This window comes from Hermetia illucens, chromosome 4 (genome assembly GCF_905115235.1).
Source record: "Hermetia illucens chromosome 4, iHerIll2.2.curated.20191125, whole genome shotgun sequence".
NCBI lineage: Eukaryota > Metazoa > Arthropoda > Insecta > Diptera > Stratiomyidae > Hermetia > Hermetia illucens.
In genome coordinates this window covers 123,145,142-123,172,023 of record NC_051852.1, presented here as the reverse complement: position 1 = coordinate 123,172,023, position 26,882 = coordinate 123,145,142, and the positions used below count along the sequence as shown (strand labels likewise).

The window sequence follows — 26,882 nt, the reverse complement described above, 5'->3', positions numbered from 1 at the left end:
CTACCGGTTGCGAATCGGGTTGAAACAAAAATCGTGGCCGACATGCTGACAAAATACTTGCGGAATGTAATTCCTGGCCCACAATTTCAACCGTTACTAGTAACGTACGGCTGCAGTAGAACAAAAACAAGCTGGAACGTATTTTCCACAACAGAAACCGTCGTAGATTTGGCTCTTGCAATCGTTATACACGGCACAGAAGCAAAAGCAGCGACAAACGTTTTGGTAGTAAGGCTCAAAAATGCCAACCTTCTTTCCATATTCAGAACCAGTCGAAAAACTAGAATCGTCGTCGCCTAGTAGTGCAATAGGTGGCGAAGACACAGAACCGCACAGGCTACTAATTTTCTGCAGACATACGGGTACTGAGTTCCTAATCGACACAGGAGCGGGTGTTTCCGTTTTTCCGCGCCCAAATGCCGGTAAATGGGAAAAGCCTGCCGAACTCAAACTTTTCGCCGCCAACAATGCAATAATAATTACATATGGTCAAAAACTTATTAACGTGGATTTCGGTACTTTCATGTTGCCGATGTTGCACGGCCGATAATTGGAACAGATTTCCTCAACAAATTCAACCAGTTGGTCGATGTCAAAAGCAAACGCCTAGTCGTTGGTACTACGCAACTTTGTGCAATGGCAAGGGCATTACAAGGGCAACACTCAAGCGTGTCCGTTCTATAGAACAACAAATTCTTCCAGGTATTGACCCATTTTCCGCAATTAAACATTTCTGCCAGCTTTTTAAAAGCGCAACCACATAATAGCGTCCACCGTATTATCACGGCAGGTAGTCCAATTACGAAACATCCCTGACGACTGCCACCTGAAAAATATGCTTTGGCAGGGAATTTGTAGACTATGTGACACTCCTTGGTTTAGCCCTCTCCATTTGGCTCCAAAAAAAGACAGAAAATAGAGACCGTGTGGCGATTATCGCCGCCTAAACGCAGCAAGAGTGCCCGACAAATACGCGTTTATCATCAGGTACCAATTCATCCAGTCGATATCGCCAAAACGGCCATTTGAACACCATTCGGCTCTTATGAATTCAGTCGAATGTCCTTCGGGCAATGCAGCACAAACTTTTCAGCGCATTCTGGATACGGTTCTCCGCGGCCTACCTTTATGTTACGCTTACCTAGACGATGTTCTAGTTGCATCTGCAAATGAGGAGGAGCACATTGAACATTTACGACAAATTTTTGAACGTCTGTCAATGTTTGGAACTAAAATAAATCCGTGAAAATGCGTGTTTGGAAAAAAGAAGATAGAATACCTCGGTAACTTAATCGATCAAAATGGAACCAGGGCAATCCCAACGCGAGTGAAAGCAATGTAGTGTGCCGTTACGGTCTTGAATGAAGTGCTCTAACACGCTCAGGGCTTTGAGCCCTGATCCAATTGCATTGTTGCGCCAACAATTATTATTTATATCCAATTTGTTGCCACCGTCGACACAAACCACGCTTCTTGGATATACACATTGATCAACGTCTTCAATGCTCTGCCCATTGATGCAGATAGGGAGATTGCGATGACCAATCATACCGGCAACCCTGGTTTTATTGGTGTTTATCTTCGGTTCAACTCTCCTTGCCCCTTACTGGTCACAACGATAGTATCTGAAACTACGGGATGGATGCTTATACAGAGTTTGGAAAGGTGAAAATGGTGAAGTCACATGAAAATTACCAAAAGCCAAGAGAAAGGACAGCAGTTGATCGTTCAAGCAATGTGTAAGGGGACTGAAAACACTGAGGCATGAGGATTTTTTGGTCCATAAGTTGAGGTTTAAAAGTACGTACACTCAGAGTATTCATTTTCTGCTTGTCGTAAAGGGATTTAAATCTTTGGGCTAAAAACCTCCTAATTTTGAAACTTTGCTACCACCGAAACGTCAACAACGCCTCGGATGGGAATTGACCTGACGGCTTCAACCTTTGAATATGGAAAACGATTAATCATTAGTATATGAGATGTGTACATGCTCCTCAATAGCGGTATCGAAAGTCCCCAGACTTCTCGTTTTCTCCAACTCGAGTGAAAGTCTCAGCGATATAAGCTGGACATTCTGGACCTAAGCGAAGTGAGATGCTGAGACTCTGAAGACCCCTCCCTCTCTGGCGGCACTGTGCTTTTGCACTCTGGAAAGTCAAATGCCCGCAGGCGCAAATCCGGTGTCGAATTGTTGCTGACAACTAACGCAAGGCTAACTCTCTTGATAGAATTCTAACCGCAAGATTCCGGTCTAGGTTAAGGAGCATTCCAATTGTACAGTGATATGCGCCAACGCAGATTTCCGGTATATTAGAGAAGAATTCCTTTTATAAGTAATTATACGCAGTTCAGGGGGGATTTCTAAAGCTGACGTTGCGATCGTGATGGGTGATCTGAATGTCAAGGTGGGCTTTGACAACACTTTGCTGTGACATATGATGGGGAAATACAGCTTTTACCGCCTCGGCTTTGGTGTTGCTCGAACACAGGGTTTACCATAAGGTCAGTTGGGTTTCAATTGACCAACAGTAGATTGAGAAGTTGTCTTCTGGATGTATGTAATAAGAGAGGTGTTGACATCGGCTCACCATTTAATAGTCGCTTGCCGGCACTTGCCTCTGGCTTGGAGAGCAGTTCAACATTAATCGTTTACCTGATTCAGCTGTCGACAATGGAAAGGTTACCTTGATCGGACGACATATATCTTGAGTAACCCGCCAGAGAATATCGATGAGCGTTGGGCGACCATTGGAAATGCTCTCTTCTATCGCTAAGAAGATAGCTGACATAATGCTGGAATACATCAAGAAACAGCTCGAATGGTTGACTGACAGAAAGCGGGAACTCACGCTCTGGATCCTCCTGCATTGACCACATCACCACCCTGCGGTTCATTTTGGAACAGTGCGCGGAGTTGATGACGGTGCCACTGAGCTTGATGTGGATCAACGTATTAACAGTGCTAGAACAGCTTTCGCTGGACTTAAATCTGGAAATGCATTTATCTTAACACCACACTTCTGTGTTGTTATATGATAGTAGCACATGGAAAGTGACGACCACTGTTACTTAAAAGCTCCAAACTCTTGTGAATATTTGTCTAGACGTGTTGTCGGGATACGCAGGTAGCCCACATATTGAGGGGAAGGGATCCACTATTCCAAGATTGTCGACGAGTAGGTCGTCCCAGGAGAACATAACGCAGAACAGTGAGGAGGGGTACAAGCTTCTCGGAAAGTGCGAAGGATGTCTTAAATGAAGTAAAGCCCTTATAGTGAGCGTCAAAGAGAAATTACATTCTACAAGTGATCGAATAAAACGAGATTCGGCTTAAAAACTAACTCTGGGACAGTAACCAGTAGTCTTTTAGGCTGAAGAATGTATGATTCTAAGAGCGATAGCCTTGGTAATAAACAAGCGATTGAAGGACATGCCCATAGTAACCTGTATATTCAATACAGTGGAACTACTTTGGGTGTCTGGTCACTGTTTCATAATGAGAATTCAAATCTCAGGGGGTTCAATTTCTCTCATGTCGAAAAAGGAGCATTGGCTGATGTTGCTATGAAACACCGGGAACAAGCTTTCCATAAGAACAGTTGCAAGAGCCTAAATCCGCTAAGTACACCACCTTCAGTAGCAAACAAACATACTGGAAATCTGACTCTGTAGAAAAGCAGGAAGATTCACTAGCTGGCCATATATTTAGAATAGGAATCCTACAAGATGGTAAGTTTCGGTCTTGTAATGAAGAAGCGAAATTCACGAAACATTTCCTATGTGGACGCATCAGATATCAGATTATCGGTACTGACGTTCTCCAGTTGTGGTGTATAAACAAATCTGGGGTATTCCCTAAGGCGGGGGAGTTAAGTGCAATGGATCAGTGCCATATGAGTCCTCAAAGACTATGTCTCTCCCACATTCTGTTTACAAGTGCGACTTTGTTGTGAAATCTGAGTTGGATGCAGCCACAGTGATTCAGGTCGCATCAGTCTTCAGCCTCTCACGTGGATGAATTCATCACTACGTTTTCCTATTCAATACATCAGGGTGACGTTGCCATTGTTGACTTTTAATATATTATTAATTCAAAAATCGTCACATTGAAACCTTGGCTTGTCTGGGCCTGAGGGTGATGCGAATTTTTTCAACAGTATTTATGTCAAGTGTCAATATGAGGGATTAACGTAGCAGCTGCTCTTTTTAAGGATGCGTGATCATCAGAGACGCAAAGAATTAACTCTGTCACGATATGAATAAGTAAGAAACACGAACCCACGATGCATCGAATTAAACCAACCAACCACCAACCACCACAGTATCTAAGATGGAGGAGATCGTGGAGGCATTGTTCTTATATACATCCAGGTCAACAGTATTGATATGGGGGATCCACTGCAGAATGTTCGTTGTTCAGAAAAAAAACAACGGGCCTGCATGCTCTCAATAGCGAAGTAATAAAGCTGTGAAAATCGAAGTGGTTATCCGTCAGGAGTCATAAAGGTATAATTCCCACATTCCTTTCTATACAAGTTGATGAAGTCACAGTTAAGTTTAAACCAGTGGTGGAATACCTCGTTTTAATGGTAGACTGAAAGATGGCCATCTTGGGATATCCCGGAAAGGCAAGCCATTATATATGGTTCTAAGGTGTTGGCTGGTACCCTTCTTGGGCAGACGCATCGTAAGTGCCTAGTTGGTGACACCAAAAATAATTCCGATCGTGTTGCACGTTATGAAGCAGACATAAGGGAGGACTATTCACTCAAGTATGACTTGCAATTTAGAAAACTAGTAAGAAGGGTATCAATAACAGCTCAGAGATCACGAGATAAACCTGACGACCTGCCATTTTATTATTCGCAAAGCAAACTTAAAATTAGGCAAAAGAAGCATTTCGGCCCCGCGATGTTTCAGTCCCGTTGATTCGGTCCTGTCCCGTAAAATAAAAAATACCACATTCTAGTTCGCTTGTTTAAAAATATGGTCATCATAATATAAACAATAAACTAATACCGTAAAATAAAAACCTTTTCTCCGTTTGCTGAGTCGTCACTTTAAAAGCTACAATTGTTTGATAAAGTGGTATGACCCCTGCCATTTGAGATAGTTCTGCTCAACTGCGCCTTGTGCATTCCAACTAATAACTTAGTTCATATTTTTTTCATGGCATAACTAACTTACTCAAAATAACTATTTTTTCTTTTCTTTTTTTTCCAGGTAAGAATCGAGGAAATGTAAATACAGTTTTAAATCTGCCGGAAAAAGAACCAGGTAACAACTACAAGGAACATTTTTCAAAACAACTTCATGAATTTTGAGCTAAAAAGAATTTTATATAAAACTCTCCACTGCAGCAGAACTTATTTGGCTCTAAAATCTTAAATTTATTGGCTTGGAGAATATGGAATTTTAAAGTTTTTTTCTTAAAAGTGTATTTGAATGAAGAGCTGAAGGTAACATTCAGTTAAGTGGCTGCCTTCCAGATTTGACTAGGTTATCATTAGCATGGATACTATTCTGGCTAAAGCTTCGTGGATGGTTTTGGTACTAACATTGCTAAATGCTGCTTCTATGTCTAGGATCGCAGTAAAAGACGTATTGTTCGTATAATTTCCATCAATTCTTACTACTTGTCTTGTGAAGAGCATTCTCCGTAAATTTTACTATTACTGAGGTAGGCGGATCGAGTACTGGAGATGGGTGATTGGCTCATAATCTTCCATAAACGCATGTTTTGAACACATTTCAGGATTGTTAACGCAAAGGAGGTAAGCTTAGTTGGTCCAATCATTTGCGGATTCTTAGCCGCATCTATACCTTCTGATTTATTAAGGATTCTTTGGTCAGAATGTTTTTGAGATGTTTCAAATATGTTGACAGTATTTCGATTGGGATCAGTTCTGTACATTCCTGATGACACTCTTGCACAAGTTCGTCTAGTCCTTGCTTGGCTGCCAGTACTTATGCATGAAATTAGAAAGATCTCCAATCCATAACGGCTTTAGCATCTTTTTTCTTCTTTCTTTAAAGTCCTATATTTTGCCTTCAGTTCGTCTTTGATGCGGATACCACCAATAAGAATACTGTGAGACTTTGACCCTAACCACCTGACCAAACTTCCTTCAATCCATCATGCCCGGGCTTTTTAATTGTTTTGAGGACAACTATTACAAGATTCTGATTAAAGAGTATCAAACTATGATCCGGAAAAGATCGCTTGTCGGACATTCTCCAGTTCTTCACCTTGACGGTTCCATCAGTATATAAGGACCTTCTTTCAGCCTCACAAATCCTTGAAATTGGAAAGAAGAAGAGAGTTAGTACTGATAGTAAGCCTCGTTCGTTGATTTTTGAGCTGCCCTCGAGTGCGCGCCTTGCGTTGGCATTGTGGCTTATTAACAAGTTAGCTAACTTTGCGGTTATAAAATGAGTTAAATGCTGTCGCTTCTCCGTTAATGTTTTCAGTAATGTACGCTTTGCGCCCACCGATTCCAGTTTGATCCGCTAAAACGTATGTGACATAGAACAATATGTATGTATATGTCTGCCAAAAATATAAGCTTTAAACCGTCCCGATCGGCATCTTCTTGGCTGCAGATATGTTGTAATGTCTTGTATAGAAGAAGACGTCGATATCTTCTTCCCTGAGAAAGAATAGCAACGACGTCTAGCCTTAAAGATTGCTTATAACAAAACCCGATCATGAGAGCTCCTGTGCCAGACGCGTGCAAATGCATACCAGATTACGGTGGTCTGCACGGGGCACTGGCCGATAGGGGACCATGCCGACAAGCTGGGCATACCCTACAATTCGCATTTCGGCAGCCACGGAGCAGAGGGGAAGCCCTCAGGCACTTCCTTCGCGATTGCCGAGCTCTAGCTAGAATCAGACTACGGACACTGGGTAAACCATTCTTTTCTTCGTGAATGCTACGGGTTGGGTCTGAAGGTCTGACCCGGCTGAATTCTACCACCCTTTTCTTATAACAGCAGTCAGAGTCTTAGGAGCTTCTGGCATCAAAGCGACGCAACACAGCGCTAATTAGGCTCCTCGGAGCAGCCACTGATACCAACTTAGCTACACTTCGAAGATCGGAGCATTTTGACCTTAGCGTAGTTTGTGATCCGCCTTTTCCAATAGCACCAGACATTCTTCGTTAATCAGGAGGAGAAAAGGAAAACTATTTTTTGGAGGCTCTTCCTCCTTTAACATCACCTGGTTGTTCTTGTCAATGTGAATTTTCGGCAGCCAAATATGAGCAGTGTCCGGATAGCTGAGTGGTTAGAGCACAAGGCTGTCGTACGGAAGGTCGCGGTTCAAATCTCGCTGCCGGCAGTGGGATTTGTGTCGTGATTTGACGTCGGAAACCAGTCGACTCAGCTGTGAATGAGTACCTGAGTCAAATCAGGGTAATAATCTCGGGCGATCGTAATGCTGACCACATTGCCTGCTACAGTGTTCTGTAGTGTACCTTTACGGTCTTGAATGAAGGGCTCTAACACACTTCAAGGCCCTGATCCAATGTAGATTGTTGTGCCAAGCTTAGAAAGTACCGGAAGATGATGATGATCGCATATTACTACGTGGTACTGGCTGATCAACTAAGCTTAGTCAAAACATAAAGTCAGTCTGGTCCGACGCACTATCAAGGATGTACTCGATGACTATCTCATATAACTTGCCCTCCACACTGTTTCATACTTCAGACGATAGTTTGGTTCTAATAGACCTATCATTCGTCAGCATTTACACGTACGTGACACCTCGCTGAAGAACTTCGACGACCTTGCATTGTTAAGCAGGCGTTGTTGCTTTGGTTTTCAATGAGGAAACTTCCCGTTGTCATCATAATCAACCAATCAATGCAATGGAGTGTGCCTTCTATTGGCTTCTCAGGTGCTTGATGTTGCGTCTACTAATACATGCCTCTCTTACCTTGAAACTCTTGAACAGAAAATGGATAGCCTTTTGCTGCTGGTTGTTAGAGTGTACTCCAGTGGATTCCATTTTTCTGAGATTTCCAGTCGTGATAAATGGCGTAAGTTTCTATAAGGGGAAGTTCACGATGTCGCCGGTTTCAATGTAGGTGTACTAAGAGGGGACATCAGTGGTTTCCAAGTCGAAAGCCCACAGTTTGCCTTCTCTGTCGCTTCCGAGGGTTACCACAGTCACCAATTTTGGCTTTTTCGCCTGGCTGTGAGCAATCAGCTCGTCTTCCATTTGATATCTTTTTTTATGTTTGTGCTTTTAGAGTGGAGTATATGCTTGGTGCCACAAGGATGAAGATGTTGCTGCAAGGGGGACAGGCGAAGAGCTTTTGCTTCAGCTAATGCATTCAACAGATATAATTGCCCCTCAAACATGGCCAGCAGCCAAGTTGACCCTAATGAACTGGAAGAACCTACAACTAGCTTCTCTCAACATACTTATGGTCTTCGTCAGAAGGCAGGTTATGTGAGGTCTTGCCTGTTGATGAAGTCGTAATCCGAAGCATAGATGACTGAGCAGCCATACTTGTTCAAGTATCTAGAAGGGTCATCACGCTATGCTTGCGAACATTCTTCAAATCAGTTTCTAAACGGGGGTTAGTAAAGAAAATGTTAGTTTATCAATTGTATTTCCGGTGCCTTGTCTAACAACATCCAGATTGTGGTGCTAATTTGTCTAGGTGCTAGTTTTGCCATAATCTAGAAGCCAGAGGAAACAGTCTTTCATACAGTAAGCTTAATAACCCTTTTCAAAGTTGCTGCTGCTTCCTTCAGCCTTGTTAGGAGAAAGTTTTGCTTGGGACATTTTTTTCCTGGAACATAGATCCGCGTATCATGTTAACTGCACTTACAATAAGCTCCCGCTTTAACTTTTTCGTTGAAAACTGAGTTCCAATAAAAGAAAGAGGATTCGTTCCCGGAAAAAAGGGCTTAATTCAGACTGTCCCCCGATGAGCTAATGATTGCCCCCTCACTTGTGTTCTTAGTCCTTGGCTTAAGATTTGATTGTCGATTAGTTGCAAGTTTCTAACAACTCATTAAGTTTGGTAGTTGGCGGCAAGAACACGGCATGCCCTTGCAAACAGCAGGGTTGGTTTAAAAAAATAGTAATTCGGTATCTTTACCCATTTAGGTCTCCCACAATAAAATTTGAAGAGAATATTACACATTAACTGTCGAACGTGAGAATCATATCTGATTCTTTCCACGTAAGAAAGTATTGAAAGATTGGAATTTCTAAGACTTTGCAACTCAGAGTGGATTGCTTCTGCAAATTATGAAGAAAACCACCTTTTCCAGTTTGATATTAAGAACTATTCTGTCGCCCACATTGGGCGCATTTTTGATAAACGACACAAATCCCACATTGGGCGCTCCTTTATTTGGTAGATGTCACACGCTCGCATTGATTTTGCAATTTTTGGCAAGAGAAGGATTTCGTTGTTTTATCTCAAATTGATTTAGAAATTTTGCAATATATAAGCTGATTTGCGAAGTCTGTCAAAACGAATTATGCGGTATCTACATTTGTTTACTGTCATTTATTTCATTTTTTGAAGATTTTATCTGAAAATTTGTGAGGGGATAAAAGATTCCAAATTTCTTATTCGATTCATTAATGTGTAAATTCCCCAAAAAGCTTAGTCCTTGTATTTTGTTAAATATCTAGATAGACGGATGGCATTTGTTGGTCCCTGGGGAGTCACAGGAGTAATACAAGTGCTTTTTAGTAAACATGCTCTACTAGAGGGTTTTCATCCCCAAATTCCTACTAGTGTAGTGTGAATTGAGCAAGTGAAATAGATGCCTGAATTTTGAAGTTTACAGTATCTAAATAAGGCGATGTAATATACAATCTTCGATCGAAAAACGTCTGGTATGTTTAGCGGGTTTTTTTTCAAATGACTTACTACAGTATAGAATCCACACGCTTGGAGACCGTTGCCTGACTTTAGATACTTTTGCAGTGCAGAAATGAGTTACACATCTCCCCGTGTTGCGACGTTCTATGTTCGCTCCATTGTGTGCTTTGATTCAATGGGGGGTCTTGGGCCGCCGCTACACCACCTCATAATGCCCCTGCACCGGAAAAAAGCATGTTTCCATTCGGTGACTAACAATCTTCACTAGGGCCGCTACCGCTGCCGGCCGGTTGTAGAACGCCACAGTCGTGCGTCGATGCCCCATAGTTTTTCTTTCTATTGAATTCACTTTAGCGTGGATCGGGGCTGCTATCTAAGAATTGAAAGTCGGCAAAAAGCATTAAGTTCATCTTTTTCGATGCTTTTTTACTCGGAAGGCATTCGAAGCGCTCCACGAACGAACTGGGCACTCACAGTATTAAATCGGTCGTGTTTATGAACGTTTACTACCCGGTACGATTGTGCCTCGAATTCGTTCGCGCTTGGGGCCTTCTTTCTCGGGTGAATTTGATGTGAGAAAAAGTGCCATTTTCCTTGTATCTGTTTTGAAAATTGCTTTAGGATATATTTTCTAGTTCAGACACGTATTATCTTCTGAATTTCGCCAAGCGGAAGAGAAAATGCTGACGCAGAAACGGCAAAAACAAGCATGCATTCTACGCATTATTTCATGATGTTACAGTGATATTACCTTTTAAAAAATTAATTAAAGAGGATTAATGAGTACGAAATGATTGATACATGGAATTCTTGCGGATGCCCATTAAATCTATGACATTGATAGTGAATAAAATATAATACGTGAACAGAAATGAGTGGAATTCAAAAGCAAGACCGCAATTTCCTCGAAAAAGCTGTGAAGATAACTTAAATATCTAAAGTTGTTCAATCTTTCATCGGAGTACCCAGAATGCAATAACGTTGAAACAGCTGAACAATAAAAAATGATAAATTTTTCACCCATAGAGTGTATATCGAAGACTTGTGAGAAATTAAGTCACAAGATACAACGAATGAGTTGCTTGTGATTGTCATACACATGTGTACATATGATCAATGTGATTGCCACAGTTTTCAGCGACTACATACTCACATTATTAATAATAATATTATATGAAAAGTGCACGAGTATATTCCATGGGATTTTGGTTTCGTTCAACGTATTCTTTCCTATTCCCATACATTTGCTACAGATTTATCGTGATTTATTGTTATTTCATAGGCCTCGCTCTCTTCGTTTTCTTTTCGTAGCTTTTGCACGTCGAGAGTATCTTATGCGGCATTTCAGTGTGTTATCACTGAAAAACCTGTGCCTCAGATATTTTTCACATTATTACAAAGAGGAAAACAAAGAGAGCAAGTGCCTAGACGTGCTAGCTGCTACGGAGAATAGAGAGATGTGAATTAGAGTTAGATAAAATGACAGTATAACGTTACCAGCTGAGAATATTTACATTCACGAAAGCCTGCGTAGAAAAGCCACTATGATCTAATGTTTGGTTATCTATATATAAAACATATTTTGTCAGTTATGTTTCCAACAATTATAGTTTTTTTTTTAAAAATGGAATGACTTCCATGACTTAAAAATTGTCATATCTAACGAAATAACAAGGGCGCTATCTTTTATCTGTTAAATTGCATATCATCGGACCTATTGAAATATGACATGTAACGGCGTTTATATGCATATTGTAGTTAAATTTTTGATTTGACCAAATAGTACGAGTATCTTAAATCGTCCCCCGAGTAACGACTGAGATCACTTTTATTATTATTTGGGTTTTTTCATAGTTTCCTTGTCAAGTTTATACATTTAATGTAGTTGAGGTATTGAGTGTTGTTTACAGTCTTATCTATAAGTACTGGAGTTAGATAGCGAAATTTCGTCATTTTCAGAAAATACGACAGAATTTTACCTTTGCGGCTTCCCGTCAAAGTGAAAAAATGGTAGTCATGTAAATAACAGCAGACATCACTATACAAAATCAGTCATTGAATATTTTAAGTTTGATATGGATTGTGTCATATGTTGATAGGCTCGCTATGTAGATATGGTAAGGGAGTGATGACTTAATCCATCTGCAAGTACGCTTTTTAAAAAACGTACAGTTGATACTGTCTTGTGCCACTATGCTCTCCGTGATATCATGTAATATGGACAGTTGGTCCCCGAAATACGTATTTGTCTTCTTTTTTTCGTCAGTCTTTGTCCCGTTCACAAGCGGGGTCGGCTCGTCGTGATCGGTTTCGCCATTTGGCTCTATCAAATGCCTGATCTGGATGCAATCTCGAGGCTTTTAAATCCCCATCGAGCGTATAAAGCCACCGTTCTTTCTTCTTCTTCTTCATCGACTTCGATGTTCAAACCAATCTTGGCAAGTGAATTCTCGTTAGCGCGAATTGCGTGTCCACATCATCGAAGAAGCCTCTCTCGCAATTTTTCCACGATCGGTACAACCCCATATCGATCGCGAATATCCTCATTTCGGATGTGATCAAAACGTGTCACGCCACTAGTCGAACGCAACATCTTCGTCTCCATTACCCCAAGAGGCCGTTCATTGTCTTTTATAGTCGGCCAACATTCAGAACCATAGAGGGCGACAGACAGCTTTTAGGGATATCGAATTGGTAGTCCTCGGCGCGAAACCGGGATGTCTGGAGTTCCCTATTAAGGCAGGCCTAGACCGGATACCGGTTGTTGCGCCGTTGATGATGATGATGTTTGAGGCGTGGAACGTCACTTCATCCAGGTTGCGTTAATGCGTAAAACAATTTCATAACGCAGTTCTCCATTGGCTAATAGCGTCGACCCGAGGTATTTAAATCACTCAGTTCTGGGCAAATCATTGCCGCTGACAGTGATTGTGCCTGTTTCATGGGGATCGGTCGTCAAAAATTCAGTTTTGTTTAGATTCAATCTGAGACCGTGTTGCATGAGGCGATCATTCCATTTTGGGACAAGTTGTTCGAGATCATTTTAGATACTAGGAAAACATCTTCTGCATAAAGCAGTGTGTAGGGCGCTGAACGTTGGATATCCCGTGTGACGGTGTAAATAACGAGAACAAAGAGGAGTGGCGAGAGGGGGCTTCCTTGATGAACACCAACAGAGACACGAAGCGGTTTTGATACACCCGTCATACTTCGAACTTTACGTTTCGGATCGTGGTAGAGCAATTCAACCCAACGCACGAGTTCTTCTGGTACTAAGTGTTGTCGTAAAGCATACCAGATGAGTTTGTATGGCACACGGTCAAACGCTTTCTCTAGATCCAGAAAGGCAATGTAAAGAGGGCGATGTAGTTCCGCGGTTTTTGACAAATGCGACTTAATTCACGGTTTTTTCAACGATTTCTCGAATACGGTTGTCGAGAATGCGTTCAAATATCTTCATGGTATGGGAAAGTAACTGGATCGGACGTTAATCTGAACATTCTGCTGGACTACCGTTCTTTTTTCATATTGGAACGGCGGTACTTTCTTGCCAGCCAGATGGTGTTCTTCCTTCCTGAATAACCCGATTAAAGAATTCCGTGAGCCACAGTGTTGCGTCCCAGCTCTTCGCTTTCCAGAGCTCAGATGCGATGTTGTCGATTTCATTCGTTTTATTGCCTCCTCGACTTCAGTTGCGCTGACAGTAAGGTCCTTGAGAGTTTAACGTGAGCACCTGTCTGGAAGACTTAATCCCACGATCTTCTTAGGACACGGATTGATTTTGTGACCACAATCGGATCCCCGCTGTGACAAGCAACAACGGTATCAGTCTTTACCAAATGCACGGCTTAGCATTCGTACTGGTGGATGCAAGACCTACCTAAATCTCTACCGAACTAAGGAGTACGGCACCCGTGTTAAAACGAAACACCACGCCGGAGCCCGAAGGTCTCTTCTCACTTGACCATAACCACAACCCCCATGAAGCTCCCACTAGGGGCTAACCGCGAATGACCGGGCTGTACTCACATACAACGAGAGTTCACCCGAAGTATGAGAGTCCAGGAGCTATCCCGATTCCCATGGTACCAGTATACCCCTGGTAAGGTTTCATGACCAATTTGCCACTTCAGATGAGTCCCCGTGCAGACTCGGGTCTGATCGCCCTGATTAGGCCTTTGGAACATTCGCCTACTGCATCACGGCCGGCAAGCCAAAATGAGTACAGCGTCTCCCGGTGCCACCACTATGGAGGTTCTTCTCGGCCACTTGGTTTTGATTTGGCCGACAGGGTTACCGCCCCGTCTTCCTCACCGCCACCTCTGAGCACCAGTTCCGCTAACAGATGGAACTGGTCCAAATGTCGGCATGATTGTGTAAGTGGAGGATGAGCAAATTCTTCAGTTGAAATTTGCTCGAAGTATTCTCCCCATCTATCCGTTGCGGCTCGACGGTTGGTAAGCAAGGTATCGTTCTTGTCATTAATGGAGCAGACGTGTTCGATATCCTGTGTGCGTTCGTTACGGCTTTTGGCAATTCGATACAGATCTCTCTCGCCATCCCGAGTGTCCAGTTTATCGTAAAGATTTTTGTAATGATCCGCTCGCGTGACAGCGACTACTTTCTTTGCTTCTCGGTTGGTGTTTTTATAAATTTGCCAATTGACCAGTGTTTTATCGTCGAGAAATTTATGATAGAGGCATTTCTTTTCACGGCCCTTCATTTCAAAATCATCATTCCAAAGCCAAGTATCTTGGTTGATGTGCCGCTTATCTGGCTTGGTGACCCCGAGGGTTGCAGAGGCCGCTTTTGGTGTTCCGACTTGTTATTCTTTAGTTCAGACACCTGATTCCTGGCAAAGAAATGTTAATGCTGAGTAAATAGACGGCCTCGAAATCATCCTCAAATAACTCAAATAAAAGAGAGTCAGGAGAGTGAATTCTTTTAGGCCTTCAGTTCAGGAGGAGGGGGATTAATTTGTTAATGGTTTTAATAGTACGGGGACATGCAAGAGCAGCGCTGTTTTGACAATATGTTCTGTCTTTTATTGCGAATAGCTAGCTCAAGCTCAATTTTTTTTCTCAACAATTCACTGTAAAACTACTTGTCACCTATGACTATCTTGTCAAAACACAGCGGAATAGGGGCGGTGGTTAAACTTGATTTTTGAAATACGTTGTCCCGGTATCCATTAGCCGAAAGAGAGGAATTCGAGTTCCTCGTGGATGATGCGATAGGTTGAACCACGATTGGCAGTTAAAGAAGGCGTTTGCTCATCACGATAGCAATTCGCCTATCGGCAAAAACCACTTTTGATTTGGTTGAATCTTCTGAACCACGGTGTTGACGGCCACCCCGTTCCCATTCATTTATCACACTCATCCATCAAAAAAACCTTTTATGTGACGCAACACTCGGTCCCCGTATTGTGTCGACCAAAACCGACTACTGGCAGAGCGGACATGCTTATGCTATCACTGGAACAATGCAGTCTGGTGTTAGTCGTTAATATATTACTATAGTAGTGCCGACTTTTTGGTGGATGCTTTCAGCGCACTTCCCAAACTCAATCCATTTTTTAGAGCTCCCTTCGTACCGCCGTTGGTATAATGTTTCCAACTATCATCTTTCTCTTCACCTCAACATCTCCTTCGCGACTTTGGGGGATGCAATATTTAGGGTGTTGTTTAATTTTCTTTCTTCTTCTTTTCCTTCATTTCACCCTTTTTAGTGGTTTTTTCCAAAATCCGCAGTCTCCTTGGGCGAATCCCTTTCTCTTGCCTGGTAGAAATAGTGTGCACTATCTCAGCTAATGCTGCCCTAAATGCACTACATACTCTCAGCACAATTGGCTAGTGTACTGAGGTCACCTTTCTCCGGTGTAGCAGTATAAGATCGAGACTCCAGAAGAAATTCACGCCGATATTTTCTGGTTGCACCAGTGATTTGGTTGCCTCCTGTGCAAACATACAATACAGTGTCACATATGATAGTTATATCTCCTCCTCAAATGGCCTGGTGAACCAGTCAACGATCCCTGTTTTGCTGCTCCGGGAATACCTTCGATTGTCACTTCCTCCGTTTCTATTGTCAAACAATGATGCTCAGTTGGTCACTACTAGTGCTTGCCCACGGGCCAGATGACCCTTGTCAACAACGAGATCGACAATTGAGACGACAACGTCGGACACCTGCAGCGTGTTGATTGTCATTCGTTTTCCACAATTCCATATTGGATGACACTCTCCTCCATACTTCCTATAACTTAACAATCTATCATGCTGTCTAGTGTAGATGCAGTGAAGCATTTCTTTAGAAGCACAGTACTGACCTGTAGCCTTCAATGATTTCGAATATTTAATGCCGACCAAAAAAACGAACGCCATCTAGAGGTGAAGACTAGTATCACCTGTTATGATCAGGTCTAAAATGAGGACATTTGTGATTGTCATGACATTGCCCATATCGTAGAGAAGTTATAGAGAAACACTTGGGATGGTACGGTCATGTCATCTACGCTGAAGATGACTTCTTAGCCAAATTTGACCTAAAGATTTGATGGAAACGATCGAGAAATCGTCCAAAACCTTTCGATCCCACCTGGACAAAGATTATGACAGAGGTGTGGAGAATTTGATTCCGACGAATCAACGCCGCGACCGAACAGGACAAAGGCTAAAGAAACAGATAAACTAGTGCTGATATTCTCGTTTATTTCGTCATTTCTATTTCATTATGACAACGGAGATTCATATCTTCTATTTATGAACATTTCTTTCCCTCAGTTTGGCTGGCCCTATTTTAACATCACCTGGGGTAGTTTCATTATTGCCACTCAATTATCATCACTCTGAATCCATCTCTGTTGGAAAAATGAAAGCAAAATTGAACTCGTTCTGATTTTAATTCGAAAACCTAGGCAATAAAAAGAATATTTTATCGCTATTGCCTTCCAAACTCCTGAAGCAGTTTCGCAACATACTCATATGCAAATTCAAGTACCATACTGGTATCATGACGGATTGTATTCTTGACGATGCTTTGGCAATTAATCATTCATTCAAGCAGAGCTCTCTGCAGACAGGCTGAACAAAATAATGCTCCACATCCCAGTCTGTACCTTGGGGAATTTTACTTTCTGGCTTCTACGATATGTAGGTTCAATTACAAAATCCAATTTATTCAAGTCTAACATGTTTAGCAACTGCCTATTCGCACTAGCCAACTTTTCCTTACGAAGTTCTCTCTGCAATTTGTCAAGATACATGTTTTCTTATTTTTTTACTTAGTATCCAATTAAGTAATTAAACGCTTACTAGAGTCGTCTTTTACCTCCTAACTTTTTGAGCTCTTGGTCGGGGGTATATTTTTTTATGGGGAGTAACTATTATCCAAGCGGAACAAAGCTGGAGGTTAAAAAAGATCATTATAAATAAGTTAGGTATGGTTTTACTTAGTTGTCTTCATAAAGATATAATAAATTATATGTAACAAAAAGAATTGGTGGGTATTTAAGTCAAGGAAGTTAAAGTCCGAATGTTTGGTGATTTGTATGTTAGTGCCTCATTGAGCTACTATGGAGCCTCGAGCGCTATGGTTTTGCAAAGGTAATGACAAGAACTACCATATTTATCATCAAAATTGACGTATTATTCATCAGTGTTCAGTTTAGAATAATTACCGATCTTTTAAAATATTGTAAAACAATTCGAAGAATTTTTCCCGTATAGGATTTTAACACATATACGGTATTGCGGGAACTATTTGTTCCCTACTTCAGTGTAAGCTCTCCATCTTTTATCTCACACTGATAATTTGATGGACATACCTATTAATTATAATATATCGATCGAGCCTACAATAGACAAAATCTTTAAGATGATTCTTACTTCCAGGTGTTTGATCCTAGCGTCTGATATTAAGTATTCTCGCAGGTGCCTTAACCTACTTTACAGTGTTGGACACTGTCCCAGAATATGCGCATATGCAGGCTTCATCACACTTCCCACAAAATCTGCAGTTAGGATCTGCAGAAATCCCTTTTTGTCAGGTTGTGTTATAGCGACGAGCGCTTCGATGCATATTCCCCTATGGCCATTCTGAACTGATCCGTTTGTGGTAAGTTCACCCAGTATAGTTCGTCTTCATTCTTCAGTGGCACAGTCATGAATCCCTCCGCGATCCCACAAAGGAAGGGGGAAGGATTATGGTCCTTATAGCGCCATTTTTGCTCATTTTCTGGGCTGCTCATCCACTGCCTGATTGCCGTCTAACCCGAAATGGTGTCAACCCAGAGTATCCAGATCTTATGGTACGAGTCAAACGTATTCAGTTTATTAAGATATTCCTATACCAGTTGAGAGTTTACCTGGTTGATCCTAAGTACCTGGATAGCATCATTGTACCATGAGTTGGCCTAAGTAGTAGGTCACTGGCACGCTCTTCAAACTTTTTATGGAAATGCAACTTCACCTAGCAAAAATGTCAATCTTTTTCGATTGGGCAGCTTCCCATCTCACCCTCTCCACCAAGGTCGCCCTCCTTACCTCCTTACCTTGTATGTAAAGATGAAGTGGAGTCAATCCAAGAAGAACTTCCAGGCATGTCGTTCGGTACGCCCTCATTGTCCCAGCAATACACGCATAAGTCAATCTTTTAAGTTTGTGTATTATCATTGTAGTATATATCTAGCATAGTCTTTTTCGGGTGCATTCTTCTTTTTTCCCTGCTATGGACCTACAAATCATCAAAACCCTGATAGCTTTCCGATATATGGATCTTTTTCAGTCTAGTGTAAATTTCTCAATCTAACTTCTCTCATGCAATTTAATATCTAATGATCAAGCTTGCACTTCCCAATAGGTGGTACGATGGTGCCCTTGTCTGGATTGATGTGCATCCCGGCCCTCCTATAAAAGGTACTAGTGATTCTCAATAAAAATAAAAATTATCACATAGGCTATCCTCGTGTTTGCCCCTATATATTAATATAATAATGCCAGCGTTACCCTCAACCTTTATTCGGGTATTTGTTAGTTCTCCTAGAAATTCGTCAACTATTGTACTCAACGTTAGCGGTGTTAGTACTTCACCCTGTCGATAATCTTGTGTTCATGACAATAAAATTGCCACTTGTACTCCTGCCTCCTGTCCATCCAGTAGACCAGAGGGTTCCCGACTCCCTCGCGGATTAGGATCACTTTGTATGTCTGCATGCGATGCGTTGGCGAAAGCTCCTCCGGCGTCCGAAATCGCACACAGCGCTATTTTTTTGGTTTCTATAGAATCGCGTAATACATTCGTCAGTTGATACAGATCTACAGATGTAATCGATTACGCGTTAGAACGTTAGTTCTAATACAGTTGTCCAGAACGTTCTCCACTGTTTTCAGTAGAAATCATGTTAGGGTGGAAAGGATCCTCTTTGCTCGCTTTCGAAATAAAAACCCCTTTTGTCCACCTTCATGTCCTTCTTATATATCCCAAGGCCCACTTCAAGTGGCTTGAAATTTAACTGTCCAACTGACTCTGATTTTCAGACAATTACTATTTTTTGCTTTCAAATTTTCATCTTTCCTCCTTTTTTGTCTGTGTCCCACCGTGACCTAAGACCCCGGGAAATGAGTTTTGAGAAACAGATGGATGTATCCTGTTCTCCTTTTTCCCAGTAAATGTTCCATTTCGTTTTTCATTACGATGGAGAAAGAATATTGCCCTATCTTTCGTTATAGTCTGTTTCCTGTTGAATTCCTGCACGGTATTTCCTGAAGCATTTCGTTCTACTTCCCTGATCGCGTTACTGTCAGTGTGTTTTTGTCCCTCGGCCAGTTTCCGGTTTGTTTCGTCCCGTTGAGGAGTCTTCGGATCTCTGTTCTTATTCTGGCTAGGTTCCTGTTCCACCAAGGTAATTCTCTTGATGAAGTGACCGTCTTAATTGCATAGTTAGCCTTATATGTGTCAATGGCGTCTCTTTTAAGGCGGATTTCATCCCAAAAGCATAATTTTTTTTTCATCGGCACGACAATGCAATTGGATCTGGGCCTTGAAGGGTGTTAGTGTGGTCAGACCAGACATAACTCAAGTAGTCACTCACAGCTGAGTCAGCTGGTATCCGACATTTAGTCATCCAGTGAAATTTAATCATCTGGACATCAGGAGAATCTCAAATTACCTTCATATTTCTTTCGTGGAGTCTGCCTCCGATATGCCCAGGGTTTTTGAGGCAGCACTGTCCCAATGTTGTCCTTAGAAATTACCATTGAAGTCACTGCAGCTTTTCAATGGTGGGCTATTTTATTCCCCCCACTTGAATTTAAAGTGTTCTGACGCGAAAATTGCATGTAATTCTGTGAAGTTCAACTTATTGGATCATATATTATCAAAATTTACGTGTGTTCAACCTCTTGGCAAGTTTTATAATATCCTCTCCAATCTCCTTTCCTGTTATGTCCCTTCTTCCCAACTTGGTTCACCACGGAGATCCTTAATAACATCCGCCTGAAACATGCACTGCGGAAGAAGTTTCGGATTCCAAAGAATGACGCCAACCTTGCCCATTTCAAGGCTATGGGCTCCACTGTTAAGTGGTTGATTAGAATAGCGCATAAGAGATACTTGTTAAGCTTCGAGACCGCCCTTGCCCGCGGTAACTTCAAATCGTTTTGGTCCCACACTCGCCATTCTCATAACCTCATCTAATCTCTCCCTTCTTCCATCAACTTTGGAGTGCCTGCCAACTCCCAATAACAATCTTGCGACCTTCTTTGTTCTTACTTCTCTTCCGTGTTTACCCCTCAACCACTGCGCCCTCTAGGTCTCTTCTCGGTCCAGACTGCTTCGAGTCTCTCGCCATTCCTCCCTTCACGCCTTCTTTGAGAGACCTTGTTGAGTTCCACATTAGTAATCTCGACACCAATGTTGGACCTGGTCCCGATAGGCTTTCTAATCTCATCCTTGTTAACTGAAAACAACAAATTTCCCTCTTTTTATGTATTATCTTCAACAAAAGTTTAGAAGAATTCTATTTTCCGGATCTTTGGAAAAAGACCATTATCATCCCTATCCTCAAGAGTAGAGATCTTTCACTAGCTATGAACTACCAAAATCCTTGAAAGGTTCGGCTACGACTGGCAGAGAACAGCTTGGTTTCGGTCTACTGCGTTGAAGGCTTTGATAACGCTGACCACAATGTTCTCTTCTCAAAACTCTCTCTACTCAACTTACCTGCCTCAATTATCTTTTGGCTTTTCTCCTATTTAGTATCCGGATAGCTCAAATGGTTAGAGAGCTGGGCTGTCGTAGCAAAAGGTGTTATCGTGGCTGTATGTCGGATACCAGTCGACTCAGCTGTGAATGAGTACCTGAGTCAAATCAGGGTAATAATCTCAGGCGAGCGCAATGCTGACCACATTGCCCCCTACAGTGTACTGTAGTGTACCGTAATGGTCGTGAATGAAGTGCTCTAACACACTTCAAGGCTCTGATTCAATATAGATTGTTGCGCCAACGATTATTATTATTTTCTCCTATTTTTCCTACCATTCCTGCAGAGTTTATTTTTCCTCTAGTATTCCCCAAGGTTTTTTGTCACTAACCTCCCCTCCATCCTCACTTATCCGTGTTTGGGTGGACTATCCAGCACGGATCCGCATCCTCAATCTCCCTTCCCGGCAGCCTTCCTTAATATGTTTGTCCTTTTCAAACTCTGTAATTGCGCCGCCTTTTGTATAATAGTATACTACGTAGTGCGGGTACTTTTGAAGAATCCTTCGCGGAACTCGACATGTACTTTCATTCCCCGATCCTAAGGCTACAACGAACTACAGCTTGGGTCTCCTTCCTTTGCTTTAAGTGTAGGTTAAGCAATTTGCTTGCTCCTCCCCCTGAGGGCAACATTTAACTAGGAATTTATTTTTTGTATATAGTATCTAATTAAATAATTAACGAAGTAAATAAATGTTGACAATTGTCAATGCAATGCAATGTCGGAGTGTCGTCCTTTTCCTCCGACATGACATTTCCCTGTGACTCGTTGTCTGCCTAGCCTCAGCGAATTCGAGTCTAGGTCGTTTAATTTCTCCTCCTTAATCGGCAGCAAGTTCACTTCTCTACTCAATCCTGCCCTTTCTACCTCTGTGATCTCCGCGATTCATCAGAAATTTCGGCCGACTTTGGATTGGATGTGTCCTCCAAAAGATGGTACCGAATCTATAAACCGAGCCTCCATCGCTGCGATCTTGGTAAGGCAGACTATCACCATGTGTTTCCGTACTGTATCATTCCCGGCACATGTCAACCATTCTACTTCCATTTCTGCCTCCCAGTCTAGGAATTACACCGTGTCCTCCATCGTGCAGTCTACCTAGAGAACTATAAGACCTGGTCGAAAGCGTATATAGGAGAATGTAAGCTCGGCACTCAATTCTTTACATTTTTGGCTGACGAGAGCATGCAATTTTGAACGTTCTGAAAAGAGATGACCATGCCATTGAAAAAGTATTTTTTGACAGCTACAAAAAAAAATGGTTTTTTCAAAGTCATTTGATTGGAAGTCAGGAGTCGAGAAGACTTTACATTTATATTAATAAAATTATTTGAGTTGTGCCTTCTACGCCCCATAATAAGCGCTAAGAATCATATGAAGTGATTAAACTGATGTATGAACTCAACATTTGCTTCGGAAATGATTTTGGTAGTACGACCAGCATAACTAACGGTAGGTCTCGTGGTTAATACCTTCACCCCTGACATAGGTAGATAAGTGTTAGTAGCCACTCCAAAGAACCACATCAACGCTGTGGTGAACCGTTTTAATGCTACAAGTTCCTAAGAGTATGACTGCTGTGGTAAGAGCAAGGCGTGGGAGTCCAGCTGGCCAAGATCTTCAGAACCAGTCCGTAGCATTCACGAAAGAAAGCAGCTCTCTCTCTGCAACTAGAGGTTCCCTTGAGATAGCATTGCAAAGGAAGTCCCTGAGCGTGTCTCCCTCTTCTCCCCAGGAATGTAGGGTATGTCGAGTCTAGCGGTATGGCCCCTCTGCTCCATGCAAGGCGCCATAATCTTGTATGTATTTGCACGCATCTGGCACGGAGCTCTCGAGATTGGGTCTTGTTATAGGAAGGCCAAATCCTCCTTGCGCCAAGTGATGAGAATTGGTCATCTGAAGTTCGTGTTTACTAAGTAGTTCCTCCTTCTTGAATTCGGATTTAGATTTGTTGAAAAATGATTCCGCTGTTTTTCTCTTTTTCGGTTCTGCGATTGAAGACTTAGGTCTATTCTAGGCTTTCTCAAATGTTTCTTCCTCCGTGGGCGACCAGATATCAGCCTCTGTAGAAGGACAGGTAGCTACCGACTGCCAACTATTCAATAGGCACAACTCACATGACAGCCGGGATTGGAAGAGGTGTTTTTCGACATTCCAGTTCGGAGGTGTAGCGTTGCTAATAGTAGGGTTAGCTCGTATAGGGTGTTGCTGTTATCACGCAGTTTGTGACTGTTAGTTCTTGCTAGACAAGCGCTTGGCTTGTGGAATGCCACATGTCAACCCTGGAGAGCGGAGGCTTGGCTCTCAGAGCTATATTCCGAAACAGTCGATTCTTCAAGCAATGCCTATACCCACGCGAAAATCATCTCGACTATATTTATTTCAACATCAGAAAAATGAATTGATACCAAAGTCAAGGCTGCTATTTCTAGCCTTTTTTGAAGCAACAGAGCGTCAAGCAGACTTCAATTGCTGAGTAATTTTCCGGTTGATAACACGTGCCATAAGATAAGGGTAACGTAGACTATTTATCATTAATTAAGTGTGTAATAGACGCATTTATAATCCTATGATTTATTGTTCTCAGAAGCTTAACTGTTTAGTTATATACTCTATCTAAGTTCATGTAATTTCACGCTTGGCAGGGCTTCAAAGAATTTGAGAATTGTTTTCAGTCTATGATCCCAATGCTTACTCCTGATTTAATTTTGCATTCAATATTTGGTTCTGGTAGATTAAATTAAATCCCATTGGAATTCAGTTTTTTTAAATCAATTCATTTAATCTTTTCTATATATAGTTCTCACCCAAGCTCTTTCATTCATTTCATTCATTCAAATAAGTATGAATGTTTGTCAATGCTTTTTCACTGTAACCGCAAAAGATACTCTCTGGAATTCGAACTTAAGAAGGTCATGAAAAGAAGACGAACAAGACAAATCCAATCACATAACACCGCCAACGACAAGAATATGCGAGTAACCAGCGTTTGGAATCTGCTGGAATCTGGCCAGACGAGAAATAGAGAAAACCGACTAATAAATAATAACAGTAGTGGCTGAGGAGAAGACCGGCTTAAAAAAAACAACAATAATCGGCAAAACTTTTAACAAATCAGCACCAGAAAAACGACGACGGTCCACCATTTCTACAACTTCTTCTGCAAAGTAAAAAATAGGAAGAATGGGATGCAAACCCTATAACTTACTTAGACGAAAGAAATATAAGAGAGTGATCGAAATTCAAGGAAAAACATAGAATATAGATACATTCCATGTAAATAAAGAAATAAAGATATTCAGTATGCATTGCATACTGAAAACTAGTTCTGAAGATCAGATGCAGCTTTCTTGCGATGGAGAAAAGAAGATACATACATCGTGAAGAGAATTCGAAATATTAGTGGAGGAATGTCTGTGGAGTGGCAATAAAAAATTTGCTATGTATTTAGGATGAAAAGAGAATTCATATTTATATGTTAATGATAGAGTTAATATCTGGGGCAAAAGATAGTGTAAATGGATGAGTGAATAGTAGTAGTACGTGTCTTTTGTTTGGTTTTAAAACTGAAAGGATTTTCTTTCTCTGCTGGAATATGCATGAAATGAAATTATTTAAGCAGAAGATACATTAAAAAAAATATAGCCCCACTTCCTTGTTAAAATGATTTATAATACTTGTAGGAGTTCTCGAAAAATTAACATATATGTACACCTTAGTTGTTCGAATGCGACCTGTACGTAGCTGCTTCTGGTAACTTCTACTGTAGAGGAACGAAATTGTCACACTTTTCATATGTGACCTCTACACTGTCATTTTCGTACCTCAAGTACAATCAGATCGATATTACACGATAACAAGAAGAGATATTATTTATCATCATCATTAGCAGCCCAACAACCGGTATCCGGTCTAGGCCTGCCTTAATAAGGAACTCCAGACGTCCCGGTTTTGCACTGAGGTCCACCAATTCGATATCCCTAAAAGCTGCCTGGCATCCTGACCTACGCCAATTCTCCATCTTAGGCAGGGTCTGCCTCATCTTCTTTTTCTACCATAGATATTGTCCTTATAGACTTTCCGGGTGGGATCATCCTCATCCATACGGATTAAGTGACCCCCCCACCGTAACCTATTGAACCGGATTTTATTCACAACCACACGGTCATGGGATCGCTCATAGATCTTGTCGTTATGTAGACTACGGAATAGTCCATCCTTCGGAGGATTCTTCTTTCGAAGGCAGCCAAAAGTTCGCAATTTTTCTTGCTAAGAACTCAAGTCTCCGAGGAATGCATGAGGACTGGCAAGATCATTGTCTTGTACAGTGAGAGCTTTGACCCTATGGTGAGACGTTTCGAGCGGAACAGTTTTTGTAAACTGAAATAGGCTCTGTTGGCTGACAACAACCGTGTGCGGATTTCATCATCGTAGCTGTTATCGGTTGTAGTTTCTTATCCTTATTCTTCCTGTTTGACCAGTGCGGTCTTCGATGCTGACGTTGCTACCATATACTTCGTCTTGCCTTCATTGATGTTCACCCCAAGATCTCGCGCCAATTACCGCCTGCTCGATCTGGATGAAGGCAGTTTGTACATCTCGGGTCGTTCTTCCCATGATGTCGATATCGTCAGCATAGGCCAGTAGTTAGGTAGACTTAAAAAGGATCGTGCCTCTTGCATTTACCCCAGCATCACGGATTACTTTCTCCAGGGCTGGGTTAAAGAGGACGCATGATAGAGCATCCCCTTGTCATAGACCGTTGTTGATGTCGAATGGTCTTCAGAGTGATCCTGTTGCTTTTATCTGGCCTCGAACATTGGTCAGGGTCAGCCTGGTCAGTCTTATCAATTTCGTCGGAATACCGAATTCTCTCATGGCCGTGTGCAGTTTTACTGTGGCCATGCTATCATAGGCGGCTTTAAAGTCGATGAATAGATGCAACTGTTGTCCATATTCCAACAGTTTTTCCATCGCTTGCCGCAGAGAGAAAATCTGACCTGTTGCTGATTTGCCTGGAGTGAAGCCTCTTTGGTATAGGCCAATGATGTTCTGGGCGTATGGGGCTATCCGGCCTAGCAAGATAGCGGAGAATATCTTATAGATGGTACTCAGCAATGTGATACCTCTATAATTACTGCACTGCGTGATATCTCCCTTTTTATGTATGAGACGGATAATGCCTCGTTGCTACTCGTCAGGCATTGATTCACTCCCCCCATACCTTGAGCACAAGTTGATGAACTACATGGTGTAACTAGTCGCCTTCATATTTGACTAATTCGGCTGTAATTCCATCCGCTCCTGGCGACTTATGATTTTCAAGCCGATGAATTGCACGGACTGTTTCTCCTATACTTGGTGGTGGCAGCATTTGTCCGTCGTCTTCAGTTGGCGGGTCCTCCAACTCGCCGATGTTCTGGTTGTTCAGTAGCTCATCAAAGTACTCAACCCATCGCTCTAATATGCCCATTCTGTCGGAAATCAGATTTCCCCCTTTGTCTCGGTAGGATGAGCATCGAGGTGTATAAGGCTTCATCCTACTGATTTGTTGGTAAAACTTCCGCGCCTGGTGCGGTTGCTCCCTGTACTTTTCTAGTTCACAGACTTGTTGGTTCTCCCAGGCTTCCTTTTTCCGTCGGTGAAGTCGTTTCTCCGTTCGACGGAGTTCGTGGTAGGTCTCTGTGCGTGCCCGCTTTCTATGAGAATGCAACATTACTCGGTATGCAGCATTCTTCCGTTCCGTTGCTAGAATACATTCA

The 26,882-nt window shown here is 42.0% G+C and overlaps 1 protein-coding gene across 6 annotated transcripts in view; it reads left to right on the top strand.

Moving 5' to 3' along the window:
* Window positions 1-26,882, top strand: part of LOC119653756 (dystonin) — a 525,582-nt gene that overhangs the window by 196,911 nt on the left and 301,789 nt on the right. Inside the window, exon 1 of one of the 6 annotated variants that reach the window (XM_038058688.1) lies at window positions 10,329-10,429. The exons of the other annotated variants lie outside the window; for them this stretch is intronic. The gene's annotated coding sequence lies outside the window, so the exon portion shown is untranslated. Of the gene's footprint in view, window positions 1-10,328; window positions 10,430-26,882 lie in introns of those variants that run through there. 6 annotated transcript variants of the gene reach the window in all.